Raw genomic sequence first — 18,716 nt, 5'->3', positions numbered from 1 at the left:
CTCTTGTCATGCAAATTGTGGCATTTCTCCCCCATTGACTGCACAAACTGAGATTAGATTTGAAAATCGAGTCTCACTGACCAGCTGCTGTGTATTTTTCATTTGATTTCTGCCTCCTTCACTTCCCAGTCCCGTTCCCTTGTTTTCACCTCCTTGGCTGGTAATGCGCTGATAACGCGGTCCCGGGGGAGGAAGCTGGGGGCACGGCTCGCTGCAGCTGGGGCTGGAGCTGCCGGCCGGCTCCCGCACACCCGTGTGCTAGGACGTGCTGCTCACTTCCAGCCGCTTGTGCTCGTGTCCCTCTCACGTCTGGGGGAAGGTGCAGATGGTTCTGTGCTCGGAGTTTGGTGGGTAGCGAGGTGGGCTAGCCAGCAGCAGGGTTTATTTCGTCTTTGTCTGGGGCCAGGACTTGGGAACGAGCTTTCTTGCTTCCCGACGTGACCCGGCGTGTCAAGCAGATGATTTTAAATTAGGTGTAAATTGAGACAAGGATAGCTGAACATGAAATAAGTGTCAGAACAGGGCCCTTGCTTTAAGTTTTATTGTATTGAGACCGCTTTGTCAGGGCACTGATGGCTGCATTAATACAGAACATTCGGGGTGCGTGGTAGGTGCGATGTTTGATTAGCAGTGACAACCCAAAAAGAGGGAGCAGGACAGAGCTCCTGGTTGTGCTGATGAATTCTTCCTTTTTGCCTGAGTGTTGTTTGATCACTTACTGAACAACTGAAGGCTGCAGCACCCTTTGGGGTTTCTGCAAGGTAGGGAAATAAATACTGCTGTGCGAATGGGAGAGATACTAAGGTTTGTGCAGACTGGGGTCAATTTCTTTGTTTTCTGACATAACTGCAAACACAGTAATGACTCTAGAATTCAATATACTTATTTTCATATAAAATCCTGTATGCAAAGGGTGGTTTGATTATAGCTAGTCATAGTCGACGTGCTTTGATTGACAAAGCACAGAGGGCTTGATTGTAGCTATTCATAGCTGCTTGTAATGTTGTTGTTTAACTCAGTAGAAGCGTAATATGTCTTGCACCCATTTTAATGGATATGTAGCAAAATCAAATCAGTGATTTCCACGTACCTGGCTTCCTGGCATGGGAGGTGCAGTCCTAGTGTGGCTCGGCCCCCTTTGGAAGGCCCTCATTGTGGGAGGGCCGTGCCATCCACTCGTTCAGCAGGAGCTGCTCGAGGAGTTGAGGTCTCAGCTTGGAAACTCTTCATGGGTATGCGTCTTTGCCTTGGTACTTCATCGTCTTTCACTATTTGCTTTCAGCCTTTAATATTGGTAGGCTCAAAATTCAGCTAATGTTCAAATTACTGGTTTTCAGATTCTTTCATGACGTAGCTATCAACATAACCAACATGCAGGATATGAGGAACATTAATTATAGGCATATCTTGAAGATCTTCCCTTCATTAGCAGAAACATCTTTCATAGGAACAGATTGGAGATCTAATACCAAATTTCATGAAAGACTTGTCTTAGAACACTATTAATCATGGGTTTCTTTGTAAATTAAAAGAAAACATCCTCAGTACATACGTAGAAAATGCTGTAATTTAGAAGCGTGCGTGTATACATATGTATATGTATGTATATTTCACATGACAAATAGGTTGGGGCTCTGCATAAGTACAAATGCAATTCATTCTTTCTGAGGGCAGGGCAATCCAGCCCGTGGTTTCTGTAGGATGAATAACACCGTATGCAATACGTTGTTACTGTACGCCCTCTTGATGCGTCTTTGGCTCCTTTTTGGATCCCCTTTCAGCGAGCAGGTGCCTGTGGTGCCAAGCACAGAGCTAAGTGAGTGACGGCCTCCCCGTGGGTGTGAGCTGCTCAAACCATTGTGGCCCAGTAGGAAGGGCCTTTCCTGACCCAGGGACTGATGCTCTGCAGCAGCACCTGAAACCACGTGGTTTAAAAATCCTAAATCTTAGGTCAGTTTTAGACTTGCATCTGTTTACCTACAGATCTGCTCAGGAAAGGGTCTCCCTGTCCAGAGCAGAGGTGAAAGGCGCAGGGGCTGGCACCATCCCCTCACCTCGCCTGGACTTTCTGCTCCTGCACTGACAGCCCAGAAGTTGCTTTTCGCTTAAAGATGCTCATTCAGGTTTCTAGGCAACCGAGCCCATTTTCACTTCCCCCCACTGCGAGATAAGAGCCGACTCCTCATGCGGGGAGGCGAGACCATGATGGATTTCGGCAGCCTTTAATTTGAGCTGGAAATAAAATGTAGCCCTCGGATGGCAGGGCAAGGCAGCTTGAAGAAATGCACAGCGTTGGGAGTGATAAGGAGCAAATTGCGGCTGGTGATTAAGCCGTGGCACAACACGGTGCCTGCCTCAGGTGTGCAACAGCGAGCACAGCCTGGCTGTGCTCTGGGCTGGGTGTCACAGTGAGGTGGGAGGGGGATGAGGTCTCTCAGTTTGGACTCTTCCCAGCTGATGCTGTGGTCAAACAAAGACGACTTGCCTCCCCATCTGAGACCACCTGGCCTGCTACAGCATCACAGATCGGGCAGCCCAGTGCATGCAGCATCAAGGCACACTTGAAAAACTAAAAAAAAATGGCATGTGTTTCCTGAAAGGTGGATCTGAGCAGGGCACGAGAAGACGTGCACCTCTGCTGGCAGCACTGGAGCAGTGGCAGGATGGAGGCGTACATAGCTCGCAGTAGTCATGTTGGAAGCAGAGACTTGGCAGCGTCCCTTCCTCAGAGGGTTTTGCAGGCCAAATGGTTAGTGTAATGGATATTGGAGGTGTTAGCAATTTTACTCATGGGGATCTGAAAGGGAATGCACTTAACTTTTCCCTGTTTGTAGTGGGTTTACATAGCAAGGTAGCAGGCCCCGGGCCGGAGCTGCAGCCTGTGGAGAGGAGCCCACACAGGAGCAGGGGGCCTGGGGAATGCTGATGCCCGTGGGGGACCCGTGCTGGAGCAGTTTGCTCCTGGGGGATGGACACCGTGGGACGGAGCCGTGTGGGAGCAGTGCTTGAAGAGCTGCTGCCTGTGGGCAGCCCCACAGGAATCAGTTTGGGAAGGACGGCATCCCATGGGAGGGACCCCACAGCACAGAGGATGAGAGTGACCAAGAACGAGCGGTAGAGACGAAGTGCTATAGACACTGTTATAGAGTCTGTTTTGCCCGTCACAAGTTGTTGAGTGATCTCCCCATCTTTATCTCAACCCTTGAGCCCTTTGCATCGCATTTTCTCCCCCTTTCCCTTTGAGGAGGCAGAGTGAGAGAGCGGCTGAGGTGAAGCTCGGCCACCCACCCAAGTAAAACCACCACAGTGCTTTTGGACTCCGTTCTGCATACTGATGTTTCCCCCTTCATTCCCACCAGTGTGTCGTCCTGAGAACTTCTTTCCAACATTGTGGTCCTGAACTGAACAATTCTGTTCTCTCTCTGTTAGGAAAATGAAGGAAAACTAGACTGCCTTTTACCTAGCTGTTGTCTGTAGGCAAATGAATTTCTAATCTCAAACAAGTAGCTGCGTATGTTTGTTTAATGTCCTGCATATTGTATAAATCCTTCCCCAGGAGAGAATTATTTTATCCACGCCAGCCACTTCACCACACAGCTGCAGCAGTGCCAGATACTGCCTCGGCACTCGCGGACGGACCTTTCAAGCACGGTGAGCTGCGGGGCAGCTGCATAGGGTGAGAGGAGAGCAGATGAGCCTCTGCTGCAGGTGCTGGCTGCCCCGGCAGCTTTCGGCCGTGGGTTACAGCCTCCTGGGTCTGGGGCTGCTCCTGCGAGCTGGAAGACAAAGAGGGATGCTGTTAGGCGGAAGGGTGGTGTTGTTCTCTCCGAGCCTGTGTTTGTCCTAGGCTATTGACATATTGGTATTCATTTAATGTCTTAGAGCTTCTAAATTGAGGGCAAAGGGTTAAATGTTATCACAAATTGTAGCTGTGTTCCAGTATTCATCACCCTTCAGAGGGTCCTCCTCCACCCTCCCTTTTCAGCCGTGCCTCTGTGTGCAGTCCCTCCGGCGTTACTCCTCTGGATACCTTTTATTTTATTTGTCTGGACAGGATATTCTTCCCTCTAATTATAACGCTGTATTTTGGATGTCACCCAAAATATATGGTTGAAATTCATTTTGCCACTGCAAGTAGCAAGACACAGCTGGAAATAATTTTAACCTAGAGTATTTGTAAGTCTTACACTCCTTTGTACCCATAGTCAAAGGAATCATAGCTGATATTACTGTTAAATTTAATTATTATTGACAGCTGTTTTAGCTGTTGTAGCTTTGGGACTGTCAGCTACCTTTGCTTTTTGTATATCCGCGTATATACATGTTTTTGAAGAAGAGGTTAGAGAGATTAATTGTCTTTTGATGCTGTGTTGCTGGTGGATTTGGTAAAACATTCATAGGAGCATAAGTGATCTTTGCTAGTGAAATTGTTGTTTTTACCCCTGTCCTGGGCTTTAATGTGAACCAGTCTTAGTTTCTGAAGTTAAAGCAAGCCATGTTTCCCCCCCCCCATCAGTTAATGTTTCATTTTACCTCAATTTTTTAAAACATTTTCTTGTTTTGGCCTTAGCTGTCATCTAATTTTAATAAAACTTGAAAGGTACTTCCTGTGTAACTTAGCTTTTCAAAGAATGTATTTAATAACCAAGTGAAAAGCACTGAATCAGATACAGTAATTGTATTTAAGTAAGGTCTTAAAAATAAAATTCTCTTGTTAGCAGAGATGGAGATGCCTACTAGTCTATGAATTTTCACAGCGGGAAAGCAAATAGAATTAGGAAATGGGATGGCATAGTAAAACTAGTAAACAAAATCGGGTGATTAAACTCTACATGTGGGAATTGCTTACTATTGACCTGTTCCCTGGCTAAGTTTTTCATATCAGTATGGAACTGGAAAAAAGTAATGTAGAGGGGACTCGGTGGTATTTTAAGTGATAACATTTGACATGCAGGATCAAATTCTATAAATAAATACTAATATTTCTTGTCTTTTAATACAAGTATTTTCAGCATTTTGCATGAAGTTGAAGCTGTGTGATTGGTGGTAGTTGGCTTAACTTTCAGGTGCGTGTTTCAGATGGGTGGATTTAACTGCTTATACTTACGCCTCCAGGTATGTACATTAAATTATTACGGTGACTGAACTCTTGCGTTCTAGTATTATTTTATTAATCTTACAGTAAGAATGCATGAAGTACGAAACAAAACTTAACAAATAGCCCTCGTGTCCTGAACCTGGAGTTGCTGCCAGGTGCCAGCTGGAGATGCTCCACCAAATGCGAAGTTTGCAGAGAAAGCTGGGCTGCTGGGTCTTGTGGCAAGTATTTGGAGAAGAGGATGAAAAATCCACCCGTAACTTCATCGACAGAATGTGTTGGTTTCTGAGAATTGTGGAGTTTTGTTGAACCTGTTTGGCTGCAGTAAGATCCTGACAAAACCCAGGCACGAGCCTGCAAGGGTCCCATGTTCCTGCCTGCACCTGTACCTGGCAGCTTCTCTGATTCCTGACACTCATGTGTCAGCAGCTTCTGGAGTTTCAGTTTCTTAGCAAAATAAGCTAGTTGTTATGGGTGAGGCTTTGCAGAGTCCACATGAACAGCATCATGCAGGACATCATGGAAGCCACAGCTCCGTTGACTTCAACAGGAATATGGAAGGTTTGTATTTTTGTTCCTCATTGAACAAGCTGGAATATTTGTGCTGCAAACTTTCTAGGAAATGTTGCTACTATTTTCTGCCAGCCTAACTGGCATTATACAGTCAAGGTAAAAACTGCGTGTTCTTCTTTCAGTATCCCTCTCCCAAAATAGATGCTGCTCTCCTAGTGCTTGTGTCTTGTCGTGTTAACTTCAGTGTAGGTTAAGTTACTCTGACCATGATGTTTTTATAGCAGTACATGTACAGGCATTTTGATTAATCACGTGCATGTGTATATGTAAAAAGTACCAATTTAATGCCATTTAATACTTTATGTGGGTGTATATAAAAACCACCGACAGCCTGATATTGCAGTGACACCCAGACAGAACAGGGTGCACTGGTGATGTGATCGTAGCCCCTTTCCTAGGCTGAGATGCCATTTGGTCCAATGGAGTGCACTACTGAATTTGATAGACCGTTCTGTTTTAGCAGGGTTGCAAACTATATTCATATTTTTAAATGCTATTTCTGTTCATACTTTCTTCCATTATTACCTTTTATCGGGACCTTTTCTTTCTCCTCTGCCACAGATACTAAATGATGTAAATTGGTGGTAATATATCAATATCCTAGAATTGCCTCTTCCCTCTTCAAACAGATAGACTGGAATAGTGCTAAGACAGGATTTCTTGTGTTTTATTCCCCTAAGTCTTTTTTTTTTTTTTTTTTTTTTTTTTTTGTCTCCAAGAGAGGTAAATATACACTGGTGCTTTGCAATTTTAGATCTCAGACCCACTTCTCAAAGCTTTGCCGGAAGGTAGGCACCAAGTACAATTGTCAGAGATGCAGAACGCTTGCTGCTGCTGCTGACGTGATTGACAACATGATTAGTGCAAATTATCCATTTTTATTTACTGTTACAAACACCTACCAGGGTGGTGAAAAAATTTTATGCTGTGCATCTTTCGTGTTGGATTCACATCACATTCACAAGGGCCCAATCTCAAAGACAGTGACCTGAAAATGAGAGGATAGAAGTCGGTACTTCTTCCTACCATTTTATTAATGTTGGGAAAATTTTGCTCTCAGCATCTATTATGCTTCAATTTTCCATGGCTTTATTAGGGAGGGGTGATAATTCAAGGCTTTTTTTCTTCCCACAAAAAGCTGGGCTACGTTCTCTGCTAACATGATGCAAATGCCCTTTTTTTTTTTTCTTTCTCTGGGCAGAGAAAAGCCAGGGGGTTGGTAACACAACCCATTCAGCAAGGACTGCAAATCCTATCTGCACACAATGATAAAACATATCTCTAAATATGTAAATTAGCCCTCTCAGGCTCTAAGCTAATTTTCATGTGTATGGTGGAAACAAAAAACATAATAAGGAAAGATGTAGCTGTTTAACCAGATTATCTTTAAAAAGTGACACAGATAGATGCTGGCTAATAGCCAGATTCTGGTGAAAAGTCTGCTTTACAAAGCATATTAAGGCCTTTTGGGCTCAGAACTGCACCCTTCTTTGTAGTCTTGAAAGACAAAGGGTTTAATTGTGTTTTGTTATTCTGCGATAAACTGTGCTGCCTGATTTAGCCACCCTGTTCTTCAAATGCCTCTAGGGGCCGTTTGGCTGCTTGAATAGGAGCTCTAAGAGGAGCTATGGGTCAGGACCTCTGCTTAGTCCTATTAACAAAAGTTATGACTGACTGCTCCTTTTTGGCCAGTAATCTCTCCTCATTTCCTATTAATGAATGCATTTCTACACACTGCAAATTTAAAAAGGAGCTAGGAATTCATCTTTGATGTGAGCTTTATGGACTGGGAAGATTGCTTAGTATTTTTTACTTACGAGGCTGTGACAACTTGTAACGTGTAGGTATACCTCCACTGCTGCCCTGGGAGCTGATGGAGGGATGCTCTCTATGGACTAGCTGGGGGAAGGGTGCCTGCTCCTTGTTTCAGCACCTTCCACTTAGGGCTAAATCTTCATACTCCAAAGTAGCCCTGGGGAAAGCGGGTCCTATCTCGCCTGGGCTGTCCCCAGCAGCTGCTTGTGTGCTGCTCACACGGCACTACAGTTAAATCATACTGGCATTACTGGGCTACTGACTTTTTTCCTCCAAATTTTCCAGGGGATGAGGAGAACAACATTGAGCTATAAGGTTCCTAATTGCACAGAACCAAGAGAAATGTGTGGGAGGGGGGAAGCTCCATTTCATGTTTTATTGACCTTTATTCATTACACTTCTCAACAAAAGCACTGCTTTACCCAATTCTTTTGCTATTCTGATAGTTGTAAATGGACTTCCAATGTTCTGTTAGCTCAGATGATTGTTAGTTGGTTTGGTGGTCTTGTGTCCTGCATGTTTGTGGACAGGGTTCTGTAGTATCAGGCTTCAGTTTCTCTATAAAACCATCATGAAATGGGCCTGCATGTGGTCGATGCTAGCTCTAGAAGTTGGATACGGTTCTCTGCAGTCATACCTGTGTTAAATGTGAATAAACCCACTTAGTAGCTCTGCACCACCCTGTGCTGTCTTATGCAGTTGGGCACGGCTGGTTTGGGTGTCGTCCTGCAGTACTGCAGGCAGTTGGTGCTACAGGCATGCCAAAATGACAAACCTGATTAAATTGAAGAGGGAATTAAAACAAAACAAAACTCTCAGTTATCTGAATGTGAAATATCTGTAATTTGCTGGTTTCAACTTGAGCATCCTTACATTTCTTTATGTACTTCCATATCAAATTGACCTTACTTCAGATGTATTTTTCTAACTTTATTATACCTTTCAAGTGAGAGTGAGGTAAAAATGCTTGAAGAGTGTTCAGAAGCATGTGCATCTGTAGCAGTGTGAAATTATTATTAATTATAACGAGTACACAGAATACTTTAAATGCCTGTTATGTTTTTCAGATTCTTCACTGTCTGTAAATTCTGCTGCTTTTCAGTGTCCGTAATGTCTCCTTTATGAAGTAGGTCCTGCTTGATTCTAATTATTTCTGTAGACCATAAATTAATGACTTAATACTGCATTAAAAAAAAGTCTAAGCTATTACATTACCTACATTTATAACCTGGAAAGTGTAATTCTTTTAGCATTTGCTAGGCTCCGCTTATAGATTTGCTTAAAAATAGAAAAATTAATGTACTGGAACGATTTTGAGAGGCCCATAAATAATGAGCTGAGGACCAAAAGCTTGAAACATAGCTAAGGTTATGTTAATTATGATTAATTACTTTGAGAGGTTTGTTAGAAGCCTCTTAGCAACTGTGAACCATAATTATTGCCCATCAGTGCAAGCACATCAGTGGAGACTACAGCCAATATATCTGTTCATGGCTGAGGGTTTATCCTCGCAATTTTTGTTGTAATCTGTCTTAGATACAATACCCTTAAGCGTAGTTCCCGGTGATAGCATGACATGGCTTAAAAACTGTAATGTGAAGTCTTTCATAATTGACTACATGAAGTGAATCTGGCCGTGCAGTGGGCCCACGTGGTGCTGGTGGAGGAAGGCAGCCCGAAGGCCCAGTTCAGCCTGGTGATGTTTCAGTCTGATGGCTTGTCTTTTTCTCTGAAAGAAAGACTCAAAGTCATGTTTTAATGTAGTTTGTGTGCATCTTTTGTGTGTATGTGGCTTAACAGGATCCAGAAGCTGTGACCTCTGGGGAAAGACGCAGAATATCAAAATCCAGACTGGGCTCCCATGGTCATGGATGTTAGGGTGGTCTTGAAAACAAGGAGAGAAAGTATCGTTGGGTTTTCCTGGTTTGAGTTTGGATCTTGGCTACTGGCATTGTGCTCAGGAGAGTCGGCTCCTTGCAGCTGAGCCCATCTTTGCAGACTTCTCTTCCCTCAGCTGCGCTGCCCTCATGCTAGCCAAGGGCAAGGCACTGTGCCAGAGATGGTTGTGAAGAAATATAAGGAAAAAGATTCAGAGCTGTCATTCATTGCTTGAGTAGCACTAGCGGCAGTCCACGTGCATGAAGAGCAAGAGGTGTTTTTTTTTTCCTTTTACACCGCTATTGTTTAATCTCCATGTTCACCAGGGAGTTGTTCTCATTTAACTACATCGATTCTTGGAAACCAGTTGAGTCAACTGTTCTGAAACTGTTTATCATTAAGGCCTCTCTTGCCTTTATGCCTCTTTGTATTACTGAAGAAAGAATAAGGAGATTTTGGGAAACTGAAATGAAGGAAGATTAGATTGCATGTAAGTAACATGCATTGGTTCAGGAATTGTGTAGTGTTTAATGCTAAATTGCAGCTGAAGAGCAGATTACTGGAGCCTTAAAAGCCACTGACACTAAAAATGTAATTTCTGTATTTGAGATGTTCAGCTGCAGCTGCAAACGGTGCTGGTATGAGATGATGATAAATCATCTTAGCATGGCCACGTGTGGCATCGGGGAGCCCATGAAGATGTTCAGCCGGGAGCATGGCCCTGCGGGAGCTATGGTGGGGTGAGAAGAGAGGGGCAGGTGAAGGCAGGCCCCACATCTCCTGTACTGGTGTTACTGCTGAGCTCTTTGTGATGGGAACCTATGGCTTAAGGTGCAGCTCGGGGAGTAGTTTTACTGTAATTGGTTTTGAAATGCTGATATTGTGTAGTTCGCACAGGCAAGATGGCTATAAATCATCCTTATGGGGAAATGATAGAAACCCCCATTTATATTAAAAAAAAAAAAAAGAAAAAAGAAAAAAAGAAAAGCGTGAACATTATTATATCTCGTTTTATTAAAGCTTCTGTTTAGGTGCCTATTACCAAAAAAGTAAATAAGATGTCAAACGGCATAACGTCAGATGATACAATAGTGCAGTTTTAGCACGTCTCAGCCTGCTGTGTGCATTGGCAATGAAGCTTCATCCGGAGCTGGGTGAGCATTATTGCACATAGCTCAGAAAGGAGCTAGAGGGAGTAAAGGAAAGCTGAAGAGAATAATCAAAGACGTGAGAAGTCCCTACAAGGGAAAACTTGTGAAGGTCGGGATGCTCGTGTTTGCAAAGGAGGAGATGAGAGGCTCTGGTCAAGATATACGAGGCACATAATCTTACAGAGAAAGTAAGCTCAGTCACTCCGGTTCTCTCTCACACAGCATAGATCCAAAGAAGGAAACGATGAAATGAAAAGGTAATATCTTCAAAGCAAAGAAAGGAAGGAAGTTTGTTTTTCACAGCTGGCTATGAGATTTGAGAAATTCATTGTTAAGCTCAGAAAATAATGCTTTAAAAGGTCGCCTGTCTTGGGAGGTTCTTCCATCAGGCATGTTGCTCCAGGCATTTCTGAATGGCCATGTCTAGGTTAGACACTGGCTGCTTCTTTCTGGGTCCAGATACAGGGACTTCGGCCCCTTTTTCTATCTAGAAAGGTGGGAAATACTGTAAGGCGTAAGAAGGATGTAAAATACCACAAAAAACTTGCACGTTCTTTTCATCGGGAAATCTACCATAGCCTTTCTTAGGCTGATGTTAAATCACTGAAGGTAGTAAATTTCATTATGAGAAGTGACTAAAATAAAGTTTAGAAAATTATAAAACTAAAAATTGTTTATTTCTGTCTTAGGAATGTCCTACTGTAAATTTATTTGACACAATGGGGAAAAAGTTAAAAACAATTACTTGAAAATGAAGTCAGAGAGAATGTGACTTCACAAATAAGAAATAAATGAAAACTTGAACTTGTCAAAACCATTATCAAGTACACGTTTGTTGCACACTACTAGTTTGTTATCAGGAATGACATGCCTGGATATTAATTTCAGCTTGGTGGTGTGCTTGAAATGAAGAGTCAGTTTGGTCTAAATCACCGTATGGAGGTGGTTAATTTCTCCACTGCTCTTTGAGCCTTGCCCCATGGTGTAGGCAATTGTGCATCAGGACTTGTGTGTTTTCCTCTGAGCCTGCAATGTACCTGTCACTGAGCTGCTTGATGCACTGACTGTACGATCGGAATTGCGATTTGTGTAGTCAGGTATCTGTCTCGTGTAGAGTTTTATCATAGCTGTCACTGCAGTGTGAGCGATATTTCATTATATTGCTTAATGTGCTCAGTCTTCCCAGCCGGATTGAATTCCGGACAGCCTAGCTCAGAAGGGAAGGAGATGCTCTCCACTGCAGCGGGTGTGCTTTTCGCTAGGAGGTGCCCCAGGAAACCATCCCTTGGTGATGGAGGCGAAATTCTTCTTGTCCACAAGTGAGGTAGGCTGCCACCACTCATTAGCATTCTGAGTACTAATGAGCTAGTATTCATAAGAAGCTTTGACATCTACCAGATAAAAAGTATCTCATAGGAGAAGCAGAGCACAAAAACAAGCATTTTATTTTTTTTTCTGTTGAGAAATGATGACTGAGAAGCAGGATATTCCGTTTTCAACATTTACCTTTTGAGCTTTTGTTCCCATGAAAACAGGTGAGTAGATTGAACTGACTCGGGAGCCAATCTTCTTCCCAGTGGAAATAACATGAAACGTCTGATTTTTTGCTCCTGCCAGTGGGTTCGGTCTTACATGGCAGTTTCATTCTGATGCCTTTGTGCTCTGGACGTAATTCTCACAAATGCTAATGGGACTGAAATGGGCAAGTCCCTCGGGGGCCGGTGTACATCTGCATTCCCCTGCAGGACCCAACTTGGTGCGACCAGAGCTGCATTGCCACGGGGACTGGGAGTGATGGGTGTTGTGCTGTGATTCTCGGGGGACTGATGGTGGTCACTGTCCCAACGGGGCCACGCTGGTAGCAGAAATGTGAGAATAAATGAACAGTTACTGCATAAAAATCCGTTCTCATTAGTGGTAATTAACCGAGCTCTATAGGTTTCTAATGGGAAAAAGTCAATTTGAGATGTAAATGTCTCGTACTCGCTGAATCTAAATGAGCAGATCAGATGCAAAGGAGGATGTGTCCTCCTAAAGGAGTCTGCAAAAACCTCCACGCTTTGCTGCAGTCCTTTCTGCTTACACTTGACTCTCCAGTCCCAGCGCAGGAAGTTTTTTTTCCCTTGGGCTGAGTTTGAGACATTGAGAGAAGAATATTATCCTTTCAGGTGAGATTGACTGAAAGACTAGCAAGAAATAAAAATCAAGTGCCTATAATTTTTGAGCCGTACATGCCCATACATACACTTTCAGTCTTTCTCTGCTACTCAGATATCACAGAAACAGGAACTTAAGCCTGTTGAAAGCTTGCACCCAGAGATTTGAGAAAGCATCTGAGATCACCTGGCAACTGCTGTATGTAGGTGCAAACTGAATGAAATTGGTAGGGCTAAACAATACCCGAGAGATCCTTTGGAAGGAAAACAAATAAAGGAATTACACCTTTACCTTGTAAGGATTTAACTTGGCATACAGGACATCCCTTTAAGTCAGCTCTCAATGAATATCAGGATATTTTTTATCTGTGCAGCACCAGCTTTAGAAACACAGTTTAAGAGATGTAAAAACGCCCAGCAGACTGGGGCACTCCGGACTTGAGTGGCGTGAACCAGAGCAGTGCAGTGGTGCTCAGCGATGGCAACATCAGATCCCTGCTCCAATCTCGCCTGTTGTTAAACTCACGAACAGCACCGCTGAACGTGGAGAGAAGCAGTTAAGCTTTTCCGTCCCAGTCACTATTTAATGTTGAGTGATCAGTTCATTTATGAAATCTATACTCATCTGACAGGCTAAAACAATAACCAGATCACTGTCACATCTGCTCATCTCAGCAGTATTTCCTTCTAGCTGTTCAGCCTCCATTTTATAATGTTTGTTAAATGTTTTGACATGGCTTTGTGGCTGGTATACCGCATGGAAGTCCCAGGTGACCTCCTACCCAACCCTATGGTTGCTTTGGTTTCAAGATGGAGTAAGGTCATGGACATCATTTGGTGCGTTAAGAAGCAACCAGAAATATTGCCACAGAAAGAAGGTAGTGACTGCTAACTGGAGCCAGGAAGCTTACGAGTGTATGAAAGTTTTATACTTGCCCAGTTCTTTTTCCATGCATTTTGTGTTCCTGTTCAGCTCAAGGTGAAAAACAGTGTTCATTCAATCATAATTGCTGTACCCTTCATTACTGTTAAGAGTATTTTTAGTTATTTTATGTAAGTAGCAATATTGGAGATACTCGTTTATATAGGAGCTGCTAACACCTTCGATGCCATCATGACAATAGAAAAAGAAGTGTAAATTTTAGACTGGATTTAGACCTTGATATTGGAGGTATGTACATGCACAGTGGCCCCTTGAGCAAGAAAATAATGCTGAGTTCTGTCCATACAGTGCAAACCACCAGTGTCTTGGTGAAGTGAAATGCATCAGTTCAATTAAAAAAAAAAAAAAGTCTATAACCACGTAAATGTTTGGTTTAATCTTTGCTTCAACTCCATTTTCTTTTGATTTTGAATGCCTGCATTTAAATTAGCCAAATAGCTGCCACAGTCACCCACAGTGACAGTGAACCTACAGATCCCACAAAGCTGGGGTCGTGGGCATGCAGGACCTGCTGAAACCTGTCTGCTGTATGCGTGCTTGCCACTTGGCTCACCACCATGTCGTTAGTCTGTGATGGCTGTCAGTCACTATATTTTTAGCTGAATCAGTGGTTATCTGTCTTGTTTGAGATGAGGCAGTAAAAATCTACTTTCCCTAATATACTAAATTTTCAGTCAATGCTAGGAATGACCTTTTAGTTGTGGATTTTTCTCTTTGTCATGTATGTTTTATATTCTGCTTACCAAAAGGAACAAATAAAGTTGGCTTGATTACGGTATGTTAATAACTTCAGTGTGCAAAATACTGAATAATAGAAAAGCTGTAACAAAAACCAACACCTAGGAGCTGAATCCATGTGATGTAAGTGGGAAAGGCAGAATATTTTCAGAAGTAAGGGCATCAGACCTTGTAAAAGTCAATCAAAACTCATAGCCTCTCTTGGTGCTTTTAATTCAATATGGGGATGGTTTTGTGGGAGGTAGCTTTAATCAATTTCAAGTTACTGGTCTCAGCTTGAAACTTAATGACCGACGTTAGGGATGGAAAACAGATGTGCCAGCGATTCCCTCTGTCCTTTAACTCCATGAAGCCCCCTCTCTTCCCTTTGATTTTATGCCCCATACTGAGGTGTCCCGGTGTGTTTTTGAACTTAAGGCTTACGCTCACTTATGTGGACCTGCTTTTTTCTTTCTTTCTTTTTTTTTCTTCTTCTTCTTCTTTTTTTTTTTTTTTTTTTTTTTTTTTTTTTTTTTTAAATTCCTAAACGAAGAGAAAGGTGGTGAACTGAGCAATCTGCTCGGGATGGGGAGCAGCTGCTTGCAGGGGGCTGTCACTCAGGTGGTGCATCACACAGACAGTATTTGCTGTGTGCATATGGACTGGGAAATACTTTGTGCTGTCTATGTAAAAATACAAAATAACCCTGTATAATTAAGTTTGTGAAAACAAGCTAGGTACTTAAGCTACAAAAGTTTAGGCCAAAATCTGATGGGCGAAGTTGCTGACATTTTATGGGGTGTAACTGCTTGCAGCTGGTGATGCACTTAGTAATGCATTTGCAGCCTAACTCGTTTTTATTAGGCTTGAGCTTTTTTGGGTTTTGTGTGTGGAATGTTTTTTTTTTCCTCACAGAGCACATTTCTCTGATGTAGCAACTTCTTGATACCTGTTACGGAGTTAATCAACTCTTAAAGTCTAAAACAAAGGAGTTTCATCAGTCAATAAGCCTGCCTTAAATGTTTGTGGCAGATGATTGACAGCACTGTCAAATCTGATCCCCGAGTACAACCTGGAGCTCACAGAAGAAAATGAGGGCTCTTTATAGCCGAGGAGCGATCCTCTTCAATCACAGGTAGGGTCCTTGCGGCAGCAGTGCTGCCTGCTTAAACGGTGCCCTCAGCAACTTCACTTGCTGAACAAGAAGTCATGGCAGTGACAAACGTGACTGCTTACCTCCTCACCAGCACCTCTGCAAAACACTCAACTCATCATCTTTTATACCAAACCAGCATGCTGGCAGCTTAAAATTCGAGCACCTTTGCCAAAGTCAGAGGTGAAGAGGCACAACTTGGAGCGAATCCCCAGCTGGGTGCACTCAGAGGGGCAGCACCTGGTGAGCAAGGCCTGGGGGGCTCCATGTCACCGTACAAAGAAATCATTTATTTGATGTTTTAGAAGCAATTAAACTTTGGTATAATGCTTCCTAAGCAGAGCTGTTTGTGCTTTGCAGCCAAATTTGGCTATTTGGCAGTTGCCCATGAGTAGCTGAAAATCTGTAGGTGGCAACTTTAATAAGTCAGCATTTTATGAGCCATTGCAATTCAACTTTATTGAGCAATTTAAAATACCTGCTTGGCATTTTGTTCGTTTTGGCACCAAAATGTGTATCTAATGGGCAGATCTAAAACAGAACACAGAAAAAAAAAGTTCACCTTTGTCTTGATGTCCAGAATCAATCATTGGACAGGCAAGACAGTCTCCTTTAGTGAGGGAGGATAATTAATACATATTGGAAAGGAAAAAAATACTTTTTTTTAATTAAAAAAAAGAGTGATTAGGCATCTTGGGACTAAATATATACAATTATTTTTTTAAGATGGAATAAATAATTTAAAAGTGCCAAATACTAGTGAATAGGTACAGATTTAAGATCTAAATGGCTCCTCGGTGCCAAAGAGGTTTTATTTGTATATAAAAAAGGGAATGAAGTGCAATGTGTGCTCATGAAACACTACCATGAAAATATGAAGAACTACAAAGCTCGTGAGATGCACACAATAACTGTTCGCACTAATTTTCTCATGTCTAATGAGATATAAGGCTTCCTCTAACAAGTTCATTGTTGGTTGCATTTGCACACACATGTAGGAATTGATGGGAGCATTCAGAGCTGCACGGTATAGTGCAGGGAATATCAAACAGGCGTGATTAAAGTTCCTCCAGGAGCTTCGTAGCTCTAATGTTTTCACTTCTGCGCGTAATTTCTTGACATTAGCAGTGACTAATGTATGTTTTCCACAAATATCTGTGGCTAGAGGTTTGTATCAATCATTAGCTGTAATTGGAAGTAATATGCTCGGTAAATCCTGTGTTATATGTGCTGGAATGGTTTTTAATGTTTTAAAATGTTTTACTGATTTAAAATTATTAAATTCTATTGCCAGAGGAGAGAGAGAGAGATTTTATTCTTTGTAGCATCTGATTTCAGTAAATGTGTAATTGTGTATGGAGCTGAGCACTTCATCCTTTGCCAAGGGAGTACCTTGAATTTTCAGAGATTTAAAGGGACCATGCAGTGCTTAGGATGCTGAGAATATTTCAGAATGTGGTATGTAGGAAAAAGCACTTAGTGGAAATCCACAAAATAGCCATTGTTAGTAACTTCGATCTAATTTGATGTTCTTTAACAGAAGCTAAGCCTCTTTCTGCAGCAGTCTGAACTGAAGAGTCTGTCAAAATGGTTTCACTCGTATTGCTTGGCCATGAGTAATAGCAAAATAGCTTTTAAAATTTGTTCATTTTTCCTGATTAAATGCATATATGCATTTATCTATATCTTTGGTGAATAGCAGACTATTTTTTGAGCATTTTAACAGGTGGCAGCCATACCTACTGCATCTCCAAGTCCTTGCAGAATCAAGCCCTGACGTGATCCAGCTGGGGTCGGCTGCAATAAAGCACTGGGGTGGTGGAGGAGAAGAGGGCTGAGCAGGATGGGGAGAGTACTCCCCACAAGGCTGTGTCCTTTGCTCTCCTGTGTGCAGCATCGAGGGATGGATTTATGGATCCTGTGGAAAAACAGAAGGTACTAAAAAATGCCTCATGTGTTGGGAAGAGTGATTTATGGCAGGGAAAAACCCCAAACTTTCCGTTTCTACAGGCCACAAATTGTATCGAGTGTGGTGGTGGCTTTCAACGTTGCCTGCTGGGCAGTGCTTGCTGCTTGCTTTTTGACTGTGTCGGTGGCAAACAGCATAAGGAAGGGGCTCAGGTACAAAGCTGTGCTGTGTTTGTGCCCTCTTCTCTGGGGAGAGAGAGCAGGCAGAGGGCTGGGAGTTACCGTGCTGCTTAAAAATGAACACCTCTTCTTACCAAGTCTCATTGAGATGAAATGTTGTGCAGAGAGCAAACAGCGCCTCATTCTTCTTCTTCTTTTTATTTATTTTTATAATATACTAACATAAAACGTCCAGAGGAATAGGCATGTTTCTATGGTTACAGGATTGTGTCCTCTTGTGGACCTTAAGGCTGATGATAAATGATACTGGGGATGCTGTATTACACCTGAAATGCCCCACGGTAGCGGGACCCTTCCCGTGCTGAGGAAACCCTTGATGCCTCAGAGTGGGGGGCACATTTGGAGCTCCCTGCTGTTTTATGTGGCTGCATTAAGCAGGAACTTCTTAGAAAAAATAGTAATGACTAGCAAAAATAGCAAACAAATGTAGAAAGCTAACAAATGTGTTCTTCCCCTAACACGTCCCCTTTTTAGTAGCTAAATTGGAAGTTGTAGGTATTTTATTCGCTATTAGCTTCTGTGGAATGAAGAAAACTCCCTATGAAAAAATGATGAAAATTTAATCAAAAGCTCAGAAAACCTTGGTGTCTGGATGGTGGCCCAGTGCTGATGGGCATGGAGGGTTTGGGTACTTGCTGGGTCTGCCTAGCGGAAATGCAAAGACCCCAGTGTTGTGTCTGCTTCAGCATGCCACCCTGTAGAGTGTGTCTGGGGTGAAAGGGAGTCTATCGACAGCTCAAAGCCTCGCTGGAAGTGCTTTCATGGCTTCCTCGTGGCAAGGGACACAGTTACCTGAAAGGCACCAAGTGTTACCGAGAATATGTGCAAACAGTGGAGCCCAGAAGATGTACAGCTGGGTGTTTGCTTCGTAGAGATACAGCTGGGTGTTTTCTGTAGCCCAGATGATGTACAGCTGGGCATTTGCTTTACAGAGGTGCAGCTGAGTGGTTTTTGTAGCTCAGATGATGTACAGCTGGGTATTTTCTTCGTAGGCAATTTACGTCCTCCAGAAGAATAGGAGGAGCAGGGAAAGAAATTACCTGTGAAAAGCAACCTGATTACTGAACTCTGCCCTGTTGTGTCA

The sequence above is a fragment of the Netta rufina genome (genome assembly GCF_964035555.1).
Source record: "Netta rufina genome assembly, chromosome: 5".
NCBI lineage: Eukaryota > Metazoa > Chordata > Aves > Anseriformes > Anatidae > Netta > Netta rufina.
Note: the sequence above shows the minus strand (reverse complement) of the source record.